This window comes from Fundulus heteroclitus, chromosome 16 (genome assembly GCF_011125445.2).
Source record: "Fundulus heteroclitus isolate FHET01 chromosome 16, MU-UCD_Fhet_4.1, whole genome shotgun sequence".
NCBI classification, from domain to species: domain Eukaryota; kingdom Metazoa; phylum Chordata; class Actinopteri; order Cyprinodontiformes; family Fundulidae; genus Fundulus; species Fundulus heteroclitus.
The window spans coordinates 5485151-5502331 of NC_046376.1; the positions used below are offsets into that span (position 1 = coordinate 5485151).

General features: G+C 38.6%; 1 protein-coding gene and 1 long non-coding RNA gene across 4 annotated transcripts in view; one reads left to right on the forward strand and one right to left on the reverse strand.

Annotated features, from left to right (window-relative positions):
• nus1 (NUS1 dehydrodolichyl diphosphate synthase subunit) overlaps window positions 1-17181 on the reverse strand; it is an 81337-nt gene that overhangs the window by 60842 nt on the left and 3314 nt on the right. The gene's annotated exons all lie outside the window — the stretch shown is intronic.
• On the forward strand, window positions 12977-16155 carry LOC118566497. The gene is made up of 3 exons (XR_004933076.1): window positions 12977-13403; window positions 13490-14390; window positions 16079-16155. It is a non-coding gene; the product is annotated as an uncharacterized LOC118566497 (long non-coding RNA).

Consider the following 17181-nt stretch of genomic DNA (forward strand, 5'->3'; position numbering starts at 1 on the left):
GGAAATCGGCAGTCCGTTTTAAAATCCCCCCACTGTTACTAGCCCATCATACATAAACACCTCCATTGTTTTGCCTACCTGCACACTATCATCTCAGAATATCTAAATGCACATTTCTGTAAATGAAGACTAAAATCATCATTGTACAATAAACACCTTATTACATCATTATGTTTCCTGTGACTCATGAAGGGCAACTAGTTCATACAACTTTTGAATCATCCTTTTATTTTTAATCTCTCTTGAACGCTACAATGAAAGAAAAAAAAAAACACCAAACACTTGTTCATTGCCTGTTTGCCTTCATTATGTGTACTCTGAACTGGAGTAGCCAAAGAGAAATTTCGCTAAGGTGACAATAAAGACTATATGAATTTTTTTTTTTGTAGTGGAACCTGCTCTTAAAGTTATTTTCATTAAAGTGAAGGAGCTTTGCTTTCTGCTTTGTTGTCCCCTACATCTTTAAACTGTAACCAGAAGCTTTATTTTCACCTGACCCTCATAGATAATTTTACAAGACAACCCAACAAACTCACCCTCTACTTACAGCAGTACTGCTCCACATAATGGAATAGCCCTCACGTGATTGGCCTCTTGGCGAGAGAGGAAAGGTGGGGGCCGAGCAGAAGTGCTGATCTTCGGCAGCTGGAATTCAGACAATACCAAGCGAGACGCTGTTTTCTTTTCAGGAAATTTGAAAGTGTCCCTATAGCTTTAAAACTTTATGGTCTCTTTCTCCGGGCGTGGGCTGCCTTACATGAATGCTATACTAGTTTAGACATTACAGTCAGGTAATTTTGTAGACTGCTCAGGGGTCCTGTTACGGGGCCGATCAGGTAGTGACACAGTTTACCGTAATGCTATGATTATCCATTAAGCAGAGCAGGTTCGTTGCTTATCAAAGTCCTTCCACATTTTGACAAATTTTTGTGCATTGTACCACATAAAATCAGCCAGTAAGTACAAGTACAGTAATCATATATGAGGTGCAACGGATTATATGACACCACCAACTTTTGAGAAAATTTATGGATTTTAAGTGCCCCGAAAAATACGGTAAGCATTACAGTTGACATTAACACAGAACATTGCAAGAAACGTTAAATGACAAAAAAGTAAAATGATTATAAATAAATACATATATCATATTTAGTCTTTGTGAATATGGGCACTAGATGACAGAGCTTCTCTCTGCCAGCACAGGTATGGAGATGCGACAGAATCAGAGAGTGGAGACAAGACTGTCTAATCTGCTCCAAACTTTGCCTCAGTGTTCAAATTTAGGCCTTAATAAGCATGTTTTTGCCCTAGCAAGAACAAGAAGGACTTTAAAGGACAAGAAATTTTAAAGCGCAAAACTCCAGACTTTTGACCACACTGAAATTATTTTTATTGGTTGGATATTAGATATTTGCACTGTGCTGATTCAGCTGTCCCTTCCTACACTTTTTCCACTGCTTTTCCGCTGCTGCTGCTGCAGGAAAGCAAGAGACCCACCTTGTCCCGCACACAAATGGTCGCTGGTTTGATCAGCAGTCCAACCTCACAAAGTGCTGATTCAGCTCATTCACCCAGCTCATGTCGTCTACGAGTTGGGTGTTCTGTTTTTGAAAAGACGGCACTTTTGAGGGCTTCCCCATAAATTCCTGGGGGCAGAACGAGCTCTATCACATTCCTAAGCTCGGCAAAAGCCCCCTGGAGCGCATTAAAACGTGAGCTTCCCTTTCTTGCCTGTCCCCAATGGCTCCATCCAGACTTGATGACTGCACTGCCAATGAATGTATGCAGTGCATTGCGGCACATATTACCTCTAACCTGGTTTCTTTCAATATTAATCTTTGGTCATTAACGCAGCCCTCACCGTAGGTTGCACTCCCACAATATAGGTCTCAAAATGCGTGTCTCATTTTCAAGATGAGCCCTATTACTTTTATTGCCATTTCAAGTTACCATGGCGATGTAATTAGTGAAAAACAACAGCCATAAATCCCATAGGAATGAATGGAATCATGGGAGGAAGAAGTCATCAAATCCACAAAATTTGAGCCTTCGCTGTATCGTCATACGTTCATCTAGAAACACGGATCAACTTTCAGTTTGTAGATAATTTCAATTCAATTAAATTTTATTTATATAGCGCCAATTCATGAAACATGTCATCTCGAGGCACTTTACAAAGTCAAATTCAATCATATTATACAGATTGGTCAAAAATGTCCTATATAAGGGAACCAGTTGATTACTTCAAAGTCCCGACAAGCAGCATTCACTCTTGGAGAAGCGTAGAGCCACAGGAAGAGTCGTCTGCATTGTCCATGGCTTTGCTGCAATCCCTCATACTGAGCAAGCATGAAGCGACAGTGGAAAGAAAAACTCCCCTTTAACAGGAAGGAAAACCTCCAGCAGAACCAGGCTCTGTATGAACGGTCATCTGCCTTGACCGACTGGGGTTACAGAGGACAGAGCAGAGACACAACAAGACAGACAAAAAGCACAGAAGCATACATTGATCCAGTAATCTGTTCTACATTAGATGGTAATAGCTGGTGATCTGTATTCCTTGGATGATGTCACAGTTAACAGGACGTCAGACCAGGTGTACCTACTATGAAGAAAAGAGAGAGAGAGAGCAAAAAGTTAAAAGCTGAAATGACAGCAGTCATTTCAATGCAATGCAATGCAAAACTGGAGTACAGTAGACTGGAGAACAGTAGAACTCAGTAGAGTGAGAAAAATAGGCCCTGAAGTCCTCCAGCAGCCTAAGCCTATAGCAGCACAACTATAGAGATAGCTCAGGGTATGAGCCACTCTAACTATAAGTTTTGTCAAAAAGGAAAGTTTTAAGATTAGTCTTAAAAGTAGACAGGGTGTCTGCCTCACGGACCAAAACCGGGAGTTGGTTCCACAGGAGAGGAGCCTGATAGCTAAAGGATCTGCCTCCCATTCTACTTTTAGAGACTCTAGGAACCACCAGCAGACCTGCAGCCTGAGAGCGAAGTGCTCTGTTAGGAACATATGGGGTAATCAGAGCTCTGATATATGATGGAGCTTGATTATTAAGGGCTTTATACATGAGAAGGAGAATTTTAAATTCTATTCTTGATTTAACAGGAAGCCAATGAAGTGAAGCTAAAATTGGAGAAATATGATCCGTCTTGTTGATGTTGATCAGTAACTTACTCTTGCTGCAGCATTTTGGATCAGCTGAAGACTTTGAACTGCATTTTGTGGAGTTCCTGATAGTAAAGAATTACAATAGTCCAGCCTTGAAGCAACAAATGCATGGACTAGTTTTTCAGCATCGCTCCTGGACCGAATGTTTCTAATTTTGGCGATATTCCTGAGGTGAAAGAAGGAAACTCTGGAAACCTGTTTAATATGGGATTTAAATGACATGTCTTGGTGGAAAATAACACCAAGAATTTTTACTTTATTACCAGAGGCCAAGTTAATGTCATCCAGATTAAGTGATTGATTAAGAAGTTTATTTTTTGAGGACGCTGGTCCAAAGATTACAACTTCTGTCTTGTCATAATTTAAGTTCAAGTTCAAGTTGATTAGCAACTACTTTCTCAAGAATTTTAGATAAGAAAAGAAGATTAGATATAGGTCTGTAATTTACCAACTCATCTTGATCAAGAGAAAGTTTCTTAAGTAAAGGTTTATTAACAGCTACTTTAAAAGCCTGTGGTACGTATCCATTTACTAAGGATAGATTAATCATGCCTAAAATAGTGCCACTGATCAGAGAGAATATCTCTTTAAGCAACTTGGTTGGGATCGGGTCTAACATACAGGTAGGTTTAGATGAAGCTAAAATTTTAGATAGCTCAGAAAGCTCTGCTGCGTCTAAACAGTTTAGACACTGCGCAGGTTCTAAAGATTCATCCAATAAGATAAGATAGGCTTTATTGATCTTACATTGGAGAAATTCACTGCCTCACTTACTCAGGACGAGGTAATCATGTTTGGGAGGATGCCAATTATTTTATTTTTAATGGAATCAATTTTATTTATAAAGAATCCCATAAAATCATTACTGCTAAGAGCTAAGGGAATGGATGGATCAATGGAGCTATGACTCTGTAAGTTTGGCAACTGTACTGAAGAGAAATCTAGGATTATTTTTGTTCTCAATTAATGATGAAAAATATGCTACTCTAACTTAACAATTATACAACAATAGACTGTCCCTCAAGATTAGGTAGGATTCCTCTTGGTGTGTAGAGCGCCATTTTCTCTCCAATTTCCTAACATTGTGCTTCAAGGAACGCAGCTCTGAATTAAACAAGGGAGCCAGCTTCCTGTGAATAATCACCTTCTTTTTCAAGGGAGCTACATTGTCTAATGCAGAATGCAATGACGAAGTCGCACTGTTAACAAAGACATCTATTTGTGAATGGGAAAAAACAACCTTGCTGCTATCTGCAGGGTATTTCTGCAATACTGACGATATTAAGAGGAGGACAGACTCTTTAAAGTTTGATGCAGCGATAAAGATCTACTATAATGGAACCCTCTTTTGGGGTGGAGAACTCAGTTAGATTAAACTCAAATGTTATTAAAAATGATCAGATAGGACAGGGTTGTGAGGAAATATTGTTAATTCTTCACAATCAATGCCATATGTCAGCGCAAGGTCTAAAGTATGGAGCCAACAGTGCGTCGGTTTTTGCACATTTTGAGCAAAACCAATTGAATCTAGGATAGTTTTAAAGGCTACGCTAAGGTTATCAATTCTGTGTTAACATGAATGTTAAAATCACCCACTATAATAACCTTGTCAGTGTTTGTCACCAAATCAGATAAGAAGTCTGACAACTGATCCAAAAACTGAGAGTAAGGGCCTGGTGGACCATACAAAACAACAAACAAAAGAGGTTTTATTACTTTGCAGTTTGGATGAGGGAAACTGAGGGTTAAATGTTCAAAAGAACTGTAGTTATTAATTGGCCTGGGACTAATTAAAAAAATCAGACTGAAAGATGGTTGCCACTCCTCCTCCTCTTCCCACAGATCTGGGAATGTGGAAATTTGAATAATTGGAGGGAGTTGACTCATTTATACTAACGTTGTCCTCTTGTAGCCAGATTTCTGTGAGACTAAATAAATCAGTCTGTTTATCAGAAATTAATTCATTAACTAACAAAGTCTTTGGAGGGAGGGACCTTATATTTAATAGACCACATTTAGTTGTTTTATTTTTTGACTCAAGGTGAGCCATATTGATTTTTATTAGATTTTTATGATTTGTTTCTTTTAGATCAGTTTTTGATCTGTTAAGTTTTGGCCGTGGGAAAGACACCGTCTCAATAGGATAATGGATGGGTAACAGTACAGAAGCTGCAGAGAGGTGTGTTAAACTACGGCTCTGCTTCCTGGTCTGGACCCTGGGTTTTCAGCATTTAGGAGAACTAATAAATCCGGCCAGATTCCTAGAAAGAAGAGCTGCACCATCCAAAGTGGGATGAATGCCGTCTCTCAGGTTTTCCCCAGAAAGTTCGTCAGTTATCAGTGTAGCCCAAGTCATTTTCAGGACACCACCTAGACAATCAGCGGTTGAATGATGACATGCAGCTAAACATGTCATCACTGGTCATATCAGGCAGGGGACCAGAGAAAATTACGGAGTCCGTCATTATTTTAGCAAACTAACACACCGAAGCAACACTAACTTTAGTGACCTCTGATCGGCGTGACCGGGTGTCATTACCGCCAACGTAAATAACAATCTTACTGTATTTACGCTTATCCTTAGCTAGCAGTTTCAGGTAAGATTCTATGTTGCCCGTTCTGGCCCCTTTCAGGCATTTAACTATGGTCCCTGGTGTCTCTAGTGCCACATTTCTGACTATTGAGCCCCCAATAATCAGGGTCGGCTTCTCAGCGGGTGTGTCGCTGAGTGGGGAAAATTTGTTAGAAACGCAGACGGGTTGGTGGTGACCTGAGGGCTGAAATCTAGAGCTTTGCTTCCTACGAACCATCACCCAGACAGGCCTGGTTAACCGGCTGCTCGGGTGCTTCTGGAGGACCACTACATAAAGTTACTCTATGTGGCTCCACGCTAGCAAAGGGGCGGCTATCAGCTGTTTTTTCCATAGCACGGAGCCGGGTCTCCAATTCTGATACCCTCGCCTCCAAAGCTACAAAAACACTACATTTGTTACAAGTACCATTTTCACTAAAGGAGGCAGAGGAATAACTAAACATCTGACACAGAGAGCAGGAGATAGGGGGAGACTTAGAGAAGGAGACGCGGAAGAGAGAGTAAGGGGGGAAGCCATTGTGGAGCTAAAGTTAGGCTAGGCTAAAGCTAGGCTAGTGCTCTTTTACCACGCCAAAAAAAAAAAACTGTGTGAAACACGAGGAGTTCCAAAGCCCGATGTGCAGTTACAGAGAATGTTTTAAAAGTGCTTATGTGTTAAAAACAGATGTTACAGCAAAGAGATTAAAGAGAAAAGCAAAAGAGTCTGGAGTCTGGAGCAACAGACCGTCGTTCACACCGTGAAAACAGGAAGTGACAATACGCCTTACCGCAAACAGGAAGTGATAAGTCTGTCCTCTCGTCAAAAGTAAAGATGGTATGTTGTTATGTTGCTACTACGGTTTCTCCGAAATGTTCTTTAAAGCAACACGTTTGCTAACATGGCTGTTAGTGTGATAAGAGTTTTTTTTCCCCAAGCAAAAAATATTTTTAACCCACAATATTCCCTCCAGTGTCACCATTTTTGCTCGGTTTATAGTCACATCTTCCCCTTCCAGATAATATCTTCAGGATTGCTCTAGGTCAGGGGTTTTCAAACTCACTGAATGTGAGCCTCCCCTTGGAATAGGTAAAGACAACCACACCCCCCCCCCCCCCCCCACACCCCCACCACAAACCTACCCCACACAGATCCCTGCAGTAAATGCATCTTTCTTTTGTGTTCCTGGAATGCTGTGTTTCAAAAAAAAATTATTGTAACAAAGTACATTCATAAAAATGGCCTATTCATAAACTTTCCATCCAAATATTTCCATTTACAGGCTACTTTTACTGACATCACGGACAGACGGCCTAGTTTTAAAATTGAATTGTCATAAGAGCAAAATCATGAACATTTCAACAGCAGACAAACTGAACTAAACAGACGGCGATGTCAAACTGAACTTACGTCAACAGGAGACGTGAGTTTGTGAAATAATGAAATATTTTTTTATTTCATTTTTTATATTTCATTTTTTTTTTGCGGCTCTAAGTGGCTCGCTTTTATTGGCAGTGGACTGACAGGAAGGAGGTGGAAGAGGGGGAGAGACATGCGGCAAAGGACCATGGGTCGGATTCGATCCCGGGTCGTCCGCGTAAAGGACTAAAGGCCTCCAAACATAGGTTGCGCTACCCGCTACTCCACTAGCACGCCCTGACTGAAATAATATTAATAAAAAGGAAAACCTGAATTTAACAGACATCAACACATTCCATATTCCGATTTACTTTTTAGGCAAATCATACACAATTTAAACCTATTGCTATTTTAACAACCAAGCATTTCATTAGATCTTATCTCTTATCTGATGTATTTCTGATGTTTGGCACTTTGTTTTGCCTTGTGTTAAAGTGCTCTTTAAATAATGATGACAATGATGATGATTTTGATTAGAATAAACTTTTGCATCACCTCCCAGAAGCTGGAAAGAAAAGAGACCAAAACATTTTTCACACCTCACTTATTAACTCTAATATTTTAGTCTAGACTAAATATTTTAGGCTAAAATATTAAACGTTTTCTATTTTCCTTCAATTCCACCGTCATGTTTAGTTATTTCTGCCAGAAGCTGCAGCATTTTGATTTAATCCATCTGAATGCGGTATTTGCAAGCCGTACTCTGAATAGATGGAAAGAAACCTGTCTGTGATTGGCTGGTGGAGTGGACAGTTTTTGAAGTCGCGAACGCAAAAACAGCCAAGTGAGCGCACAGCTGGTGTTGAGCGTGGAACGAGCAGGTGGGCGCGAGCAGAGATGGAATCGAGTGCGAGGACAGTGGGTTGAGAAGAGTTTTTCCAGAGTTGAGCGTTGTCTCACTGCGTGCTCGGACTGGTTCCTGCGCGCTCAAACAGAAGGCACAAATATCGCTGCATAGTTTCAGAGTTGAGCTGCAGCGCTGTCTTCTTCTGTCTTCTCGCGCCTCCTCTGTGACTCTTTGGCGCCTCCTAGCCTCCGAAGGCTTTTTAATGCGATTTCAGACCTTCTACACACGAAGCCAGGTGGTTAGTGAATTTGTCCAGTTTAACATTGATTAGACAAATGTTACCAGTCAATCACATCATCAAATCACTACCTCTCTGACGGCATTTTTTACTCCACTGTATGGCCGAGCCCTGCCTCTCGCCCAGTGAACGCTGGAGATAGGCACCAGCAACCCCCGTGACCCCATGAGGGACTAAGCGGGTTAGAAAATGGATGGATGGATGGATGTATGGCCAAGTCTATAATAATGGCCAAACATCTGACGTGAGCACTGTTATGAGCTGCACCCTTAAACTCTGTCTTGTCATGTACACATGCAGGCTCAATAAACAAGCTTTTAGAAATCTACACTTTCGCCACAGTTTTCAGAATCATTCGTTTTTAGGGATGTAAAACGCTGTTCACGTGTGGATAAAAGGCATAACCACATAAGATATCCGGATACGTGTGGACTAGGCCTCAGTGTTGGTTTTGACAGAAAGGAGAGAGGTGCACATAATTTTTATATCGTCATATCTTTTAAAATCTAAAGAAGTATTGCCATGAAAATCCCCATGAATGAGGACAAGGGATGTCGCTCACAGTTGGAAACAAATTTCAGTAAGAACGCTTTCTCTCTCACTCACACAAAAGAGGTTTTTCTAAAAGCTGGAGTTCTCTTATTTCAACAGGGTCTTTCGATAACATGAGGTTTTACATTTTATTTTTTACAATATGCTGAATTTTAAAAGAGGAGTCATTATATTTTAGCAATTTATTGTGCCACCTGTATTAATTACTGACTGAAAACACAAGTGCGGTCTTCTCACACAAGAATAAACTAAACATAACTAAACATATTTAGAACCAATGTTCCCCATAAATTTTTCATGTCTGAGCAAACACACAAACTCCCTGAGCATTCACTTGACATCTGTGAGCAACATTGCACGTGCACACTGAGGCTACCTGAGATTATAACAAGCTACGTGACTCACTAATCGGATTTGCCAACAATTTTGCTACAGTCTCTAGCATTCTTGGAACTATGGAAAGTGTCGAGGGTTAAAAAAAAAAAAAACACAGAGCAGTATTTCCCGCAGGAATTTGCTTAGGCGAGGCGGTGAGGGGGACACGTTTTGCGCGGACCAACTCGCGGGTTGGTCCGCGGGGGCTTGGCCATATATATATATATATATATATATATATATATATATATATATATATATATGGCCAAGCCCTACCTCGCACACGTCACACAGCGTCGTGTGAGTTTCCCCCACTGATCTTTATTTATTCACTGGATTGCTGATTTGCCCGAAAAATACTTGATAGTTTTAGTACATAACATAAAAGTATTTGACATTTCACATTTTAAAAGTCTTAAGCCCACCCCCCCTGAACATGAGAAAAATCTTCATTGTTCGATGCTCTAGCGCACATATTCCCTAGTTACTGGAGGAAATTAGGGAGTACCAATATGGCGGCTGGTGGCTTCACAGCGACCTGTATTATATACGGCCAATAAGCATCCAGTGAATAAATAGAGATCAGTGGTTTCTCCATCAGATACGCAGTGTTTTCCGCAGCACTATCTTGGCGAGACGGTCGCCTCGCCAAACTGACGCTAGCGCCTCTCCAACATTCCAAAAAATATATATAAAAATACCTTGATGACGTTAAAACACGTTTTTTTGTTGTTGATTTCTCACATGCATATAGTGAATGGCAGGAAAAAAACAGGGAAAAATACATGGATACTTTAAAGCGAGAAGCAGGTCAACTTCACAGTCGGCGTCTGCATCGAGCCATCCCCCCCTCCGCCAGTCATCCACGCAAAACTTGTTCCGGCCGACAACTCACTGCCTCGCCTAAGCAAATTCCTGCGGGAAACACTGGATACGGCTTGACGTCACACCTGTCACACCTGTACGGAAAACTGGGTTTAGAAAATCGATGAAGGATGGGATGTTAAATTTTTAAAAAGTTTAATAAAATGACTCAAAGTTTAGCAGAAAAAACAACTTGCTTTTAAATATGAACATTTTTATTTAGCAAATGTTATTAAAATATTGTGTGAAGTTAAATATTGTTGAAGGTAATCTTGGCTGCTGTAGCTGTCTGGTAGGTGTTTTGGGTTGGAGTAAAATGAGTCCATAGATCCACAGACAGGAGGACTTTCTCAGCTGTTTCTAATACGACTTGCTTCTACAATGTTGCTTCACATCACGCTCCACTCTGTGTTAAAATAAAAATAAAACTTAATTAAAGCTCTTTCAGAATCACCATTGGTCTCCCTCAGTAAGAACCTGCTGTCCAGTCCATATTGTAGCTGCAGTTTATTTTTATTATCTTTTTGACGTAGTTTCATTAATAATCTGTATGCATCTAAATCCTCATTTAAAGGAGAAGTCCGGTCAAAATCAGAATTCAAACTGCTGAAAGTACTTTAAATATAAAACTACTACATACTGTGCAAAAAATTATACGTTTTTTTAATTATGAATAATTTTCATTTAATCATGTTTATGTGGAGGAATCCATCTTGGTCAAGAATAGTACTGTCACCTCGCATTTTTTGACGTCACTCGGCGAACCCGCAGTTGAGCAAGTTTCAACGCTCTGTTTGTCACGGCGCACTATTTTCCAAGATGGCGACGACTGGTGCTCTGTACGAAGCAGAGAGTGATGAAGTACTTTTTTATATATATATATATATATATATATATATATATATATATATATATATATATATATATATATATATATATATATATCATAGCTGGTGAGGCACTGACGTCATCAGAGTCAGATTAACAAATATATACACTCTACAGAGTAGACTCATTGCAAAGTGCTGAAGGAGACTGATTGAGCCAAATCAATTCACCAAGAGACATGGAAAAAACCTTGATTCTTTGATGAAAAAAACTAAAACTAAATTATTTGTCATTTGATTGGTAACAGTTTATGAGTTATGATGGATTTCTGCATTTGTGACACATTCTAAAAATATAACACACATTACGCACATTTCATTACAAAAACAAAACATGAGTAATTATCGCTGTCTTACCTCTTATAATTTCAGTCCATATTTTAATTTTGTTATTTTTCAAGCACTTTTCAGAACACTGTTGGCAACAGTGAGCGCAGCGTGGGTCCGCTTTGCTACAGTCTTTAGCTCTCTTGAAACTACGGAAAGCGCCGAGGGTAAAAGAAACACAGTCCGGAGAGCACGGCGGGGGGAAAAACATCCATTTGACGCGCGATTAACGGCGACAAAAAAATTGTCGGCGTTAAAATGGGTTTACGTTAACGCCGTTAATAACGCGTTTAACTGACAGCACTAATATATATATATATATATATATATATATATATATATATATATATATATATATATATATATGTGTGTGTGTGTGTGTGTGTGTGTGTGTCTGTGTGGTTTAGCCTGCCATTTGACCTAAATACGTACTTGCGTATCTAAGGGTATTACAGGGACAATGCCAATGTCCTCGTAAATCAAGGAGTGTATTTTCAATTTTCAGTATCTAAACAACATTTTTCTTTAGAAATCTCAAGTCATAAAGGAGCTATGCCAGTATTTGCATTATTTGGACCATGGATTTATAGATTTCAGTGAATGAAGAGCTTGTTTTCTTGTTTTATTTATTAGTCCTTTTAAATCAGGTGATCTGGTTTTAGCGTATTCCACAGTATAAAACAGCGCCCCTGCTTTCAGTGTATGAATTGCAATTTTATACACAATTTTCATACACTACGCGCGCTTTTTAGCAGTTGTCATCTGATTGGCTGGAAGAAATCTGTGGGAGGGCCTCATTACCATAGCCAGTGGGAAGCTGGGTTTTTTCGATTTGAAGCAGCAGATCCTAAAATACATCTCCTGGTGGAATAACTGTGCACAGGTAAGCTTTGATGGTAAATTAAAAATAATCATTGCTTGGAGGAAGTTATTTAAAACTAAAAAAGTAAAGTAAATATAAGAAAAAGTAAGAACATATTTTGTGTAAAATGAGAGCTATTTTATATTTTAATTTAGTTCACATTAAACCTTAAACAATTTTGCATATTTTTATCCATTAGTTTTAAATATGAATGTTTTTTTTTCTCAAAAAACGTACTTGAAGCAGTATAGTTGACGTGTTCTAAAGTAAGAAGCTAGCTTGGCTAGGAGAGGCCTGCTAACTTTGTGTGATGGCTGGAGGAAATATAAGCTGTGTGTGTGTGACCAAGTGAGAATACTTTGGGGGAAAGATACGGTAGGTGATGGGTTTTAAGGTTCTCCTCTTTATACTGAACAACGACATCGACAAGCTGCTTGTTTTGTGTTAGCTGATTGCACCGTAGGAGCAATGCTGAATTTCGAAGAGGTGACGCCCAGCTTGTTAAGCTCGTTTAGCTCAATTGCCTTTTGTCCGTGTTGAGGAGCAAGCTGCAGGAGATCAACATAAAGTAAATGTTTGTGTGAAAATGATTTAACCTTAGTAAAATAACCTGTGGATAAAGGTATTAATTAGCAACAGGCTGATTCACCGCTGACTTTTAAGAAGTGTACTGAAAAAGGTTGACATGCAATTATCACCAGTTAATGCGGTTTCTTCCACTAGATTTTTCTTTTCATTTTAATAAGAAGCAGAACTGTGTATTTAGTTTATGTTGAGGCGCTGGCAGGGATTAAGTCCAATGTGAAGGTGCATTACAGGCATAAACATGTTGAAGCTGGAGGACCAATACAGATGCAGTCATGACGTTTGTCAGTGTTCAGCGCAAATAGGTCATAGGGACAGGGAAGAGATTATGAGGGTTTTAATAAAAAAATAAGATGAAGCTTCTTGTAAAGGGTGAGTTTGTGAGGCTCCAACCATCACATGAGGTTTCTTCTTTTTTTCTCTCTCTCTAATCAGAAGGAAGTAGCCTGTTAGTGCTGTAGCTATCAGGGGTGTGTATCTGGTCTGTGTGTATAATATGTTTCCACATCTATAATTTAATTCATTGCTGTTAAAATAAATTCTGTAATTATTAAAAGTTTATTTTACTGTTAAACATTTTATACTTGCCAGTAAAACATGCAGAGGCGAAGATGCATAAATCCAAAGGAAGATACCAAATATTATATTGATACCAGAAAGGACAGAGTGGGTCTTGACGTCAAGTACATCAATGCCTTTAAAGGTATGGTGATTGTTTTTAAGTGCTTTAATTACAATTATACCTTAATACATTGTTTTTTTTTTTTGTTAATATGTTTTCTTAATTAGGCCGTGGTATTTTTGCCACAACCTCTTTTCAGAAAGGAGACTTTCTGTTGGAGTATCGAGGTGAACTAATCAGTAAAGAGGAATGTGAGAGGAGACGAAGAGTTTACCATGACAACCTTAAAGTGTTCATGTTTGAATTTGTCTTTAATGGAAAACTTTGGTGGTGAGTATGTTTGAATCATAAGTCTATTTAGAATTAAAGGACATATGTCAACATGCTAAACATGATGGATGCCAGACTCTTGGGAAGTATACCATCTATACTGCTGGATATTAAATAATTCCTAATGTTATGTATTTGTAGTGTTGATGCAGCAAAAGAAGATGGCTCTCTTGGAAGGCTTGTAAATAATTACCATATCAGCCCAGATGCCAAAATGAAGTGCCTGACTGTGCAAGGGAAGCCACATTTGTGTTTGTTTGCAACTCAAGAAATTAATAAGGGAGAAGAGATTACCTATAATTATGGAGACTCAGACTGGCCATGGAGTTACAAGGTACTAAAAAAATGAATAAATCTAATCAAAATGCTTAAACAAGACATGATTTAATAATAAGATTTTACAACTATACAACTTTATACTCTCAACCCATCTTTATGTTAAAAAATTCAATACCGCATCCACATCACAGTTGGCTTGAGATTATGAAATGGTATCAAACAGACCAAATGAAAGTGTGTAAAAACATTTCTTCTTAAAAGCTTTAATGACAAGATCCTGACACAAGTCAAGAAAACTATAATTTAAAATATCTCAATGATTAGGTCAAGCTAAGTATGGTGTTGACTTGTATTCATTATCTGTTTCAGGTCAAAGCTGAAAATGCCCCAGAACAGATGGAAGACAGCATCCCAAATGAAACAGATCCTGTGATTGCTGTACTCCCCAACAATGCAGAGGTATTTCTATGTTTAAGATTCAGCTAAATGTCAGTCCGCCAAGCTGTTCAACTTGAGTGTGTCTGTGTGTGGACCTGGGTGTCATGTGGTTTATATGGACGATGGTTTGTAAGGACAGTCTCAGATGATGGCTTCCAAATGGAAAACTGAGTTTGTGTGTGTGTGTGTGTGTGTGTGTGTGTGTGTGTGTGTTTTATGGTTATCTGCCCCAATGTGATTTAGGATGACCATAGTGTATATGGAGACGTTGCGTTATTGAATTGATAACAATATCTGTGTGAGCTTTGGTGAACTTAGAAATATTTGTTTGACCCATAATAAATGTGGACTCAGCAACTAGGATCAAATTTGGAGAATAGGGATTAAAATTTCTTGAAAATGAAAGGGAAAATATGAGGATTTTATATGATTTTATTACATTTCACAACAGAATCAGATTTCACTCTGCTCAGTCCTGGGGAAACTGTAATATTTTACAGTGTAAACATTTTTTGCCATTCATTTCAATCATCAGAATTAGTCTTTTAGACTAGTTTCCCTGAACTCAATACTCTAGAACAAACATTTAAACTATTTTCTCTGGGAGGTTTGAGATGGGCTTGTAGTTCTGGAGTAGTAGTTTGCATTTTTAAGGAATAGGTGGAAAACACCTGACAGAAGGGACGTGTTTATTATCTGAGTCAAATCAGTAGCTATGACAGGCAAAACCTTCTTAAAGTTGTGGATAGAAGAAAGCTGTGGGTAGAGCATCAGGTTGTGGGGCTTTTTTGCTTCAGGCACTTGAAACCTCATTCATTTTCATGGCATAATAAATAAAAAGAGCAGTATGTTGGCAATTGGAAATTTAAAGAGATCTGTAAGTCTCTCACTAGGCTGCCACTAGGTCTTTTAACAATGTATTGACCCCAGTAGTACTTTAAAGTTTTTCACAATCATTTTGAGGGACATGAAAATCTGGATTCTGATGTGACCCTCGCGGAACCTAGTTCTCAGTCCCATTGGCAGGTGCTTAAAGTCAATGTTCCTGCTTAAAAACTTAGCAATCTAAATGACTTGGAACTATTTACCATATGCTTGAGATGGGCCAATCTAGTGAAGAACCAAAGGGAGAGGGTGATGCTTGCTGCAACAGAGAGTGACCACTTAATTGACTGCGTGTACAGCTTCTACTTAGCAGCATCCAATTATCAAAATAAAAGAAATTATTATTTGTAGGTTGTAGTTCTTCAACCATGCTTTGTCACATGACACCAGTTTGAGATTGTTTACATTTCATCTGAGTGTATGCCCCCCTGCTCCTTATGATTAGTTGTCATTTTTTTCAATCTATATTTTCACTTATTTCTTTCCTGATTGTTTTTTCCCCAAGTCATCTGTTAATTTCTTTTCAGGTTTTAATGGCAATAAGGCTACCTTTACATGGGTTATGACTTCTCTATGCCATCTATTAGAATGTGGTTGGGTTACTTACTAATAGGAAAGCCTGCAACTAATCTACTACTAGTTTTTTACTCTATTGTCTGCATATGTCTGGAGTTTATTCCTACACACTGCCGCTTCCTTATTTTCATGATCCCAGAATTTTTCTTAACTTTGTAGAGGAGTTGTTATACTGTGTAAAGGTGTTCTGTTTTGTCTGTTTTAATTAACTGTTTTATTGGTTTTCCTTTTTATTTATTTATTTGCAGAGAACTCATGAGGCACAGCCAGAAGACAACCAAAAAAACCACGGTCAAGTGCTGAGGTTTCTGCTGTTATTTAAAGGTCACTAAAAATGAGTGTAATCACTGTAAGTTGGTTGAAGGTTCTGTGCTGGCTCAAAGAACAGCACAAACTATCAGGGACTTTGTGAGAAACAGGGGACTAACTGCTAAGAGGCAGGCACAGAGCAAAAAGCTACAAATCTGACGTGAAGTAACCAATTATTTACTCTTTTGTTCTAAGAACAATTTTAGTTATGTCACCTTTTAGACAAATACTGTTTTTATTTTGTCTATAACACCCTGGGCCTTAATGGTCATTTATATTTCAGTTTGTTGTGCTAAGATAAGCACAGAATGTAAAATGTGTTACGTAATGTAAAATTTTTGAAGCTGTTAACTTACTCTTAAACAGATTGTTCTAATGTGGAAAAATTTTGTTTCGTTTCCCCAGGATAACAAATATTTGGAAGACGTTGAAGAATTTTGCTTTGACATTGTAGTAATTATATTCAGAATAACCAATAATGGTATGGGCCCTGAAGGGTAATTTTTAATTATTTTTGTATTTTTTTCTTGAGGCACTTTAATTTTACTTTTTATTTTATTTAGTTTTCTTTTTTTCTTTTCATCTTTTTGTCAGGAACAGTAATTGACGTACTCATTTTACATATTTTGCAAATAAAATTACTGTTCTGTTAATGCTTTGTGCTGTCAGGTTGTGTATTTATGCTAATAAGTGGGGTTTTAAATATGACGTAGTTGTCCCTTTAAAGTCCTCACATTCCTTTGTTTTGTTCTCATAAATTTGTTGATGTCCAGATAAGTCACCATGTTGCCAGGTTGCTGTAAAAAAGGCTGTGTAGCTCCTATCTGAGAAAAGGCGAGCTAAATTTTTTTCAGATTTTTTGCAGTGTTGTAAGCCACCTCCCATTGCTCTAGGTACTTGGGAAAGGGTAGTCCATCTAAACCATCTCCGGGCCTGTTTGGGGAAAAAGACGGGCTAAACCACTTATACCCGTGTGTGTGTGTGTGTGTGTGTGTGTGTGTGTGTGTGTGTGTACATATGCACTTTTATTGTTGCTGTTTGG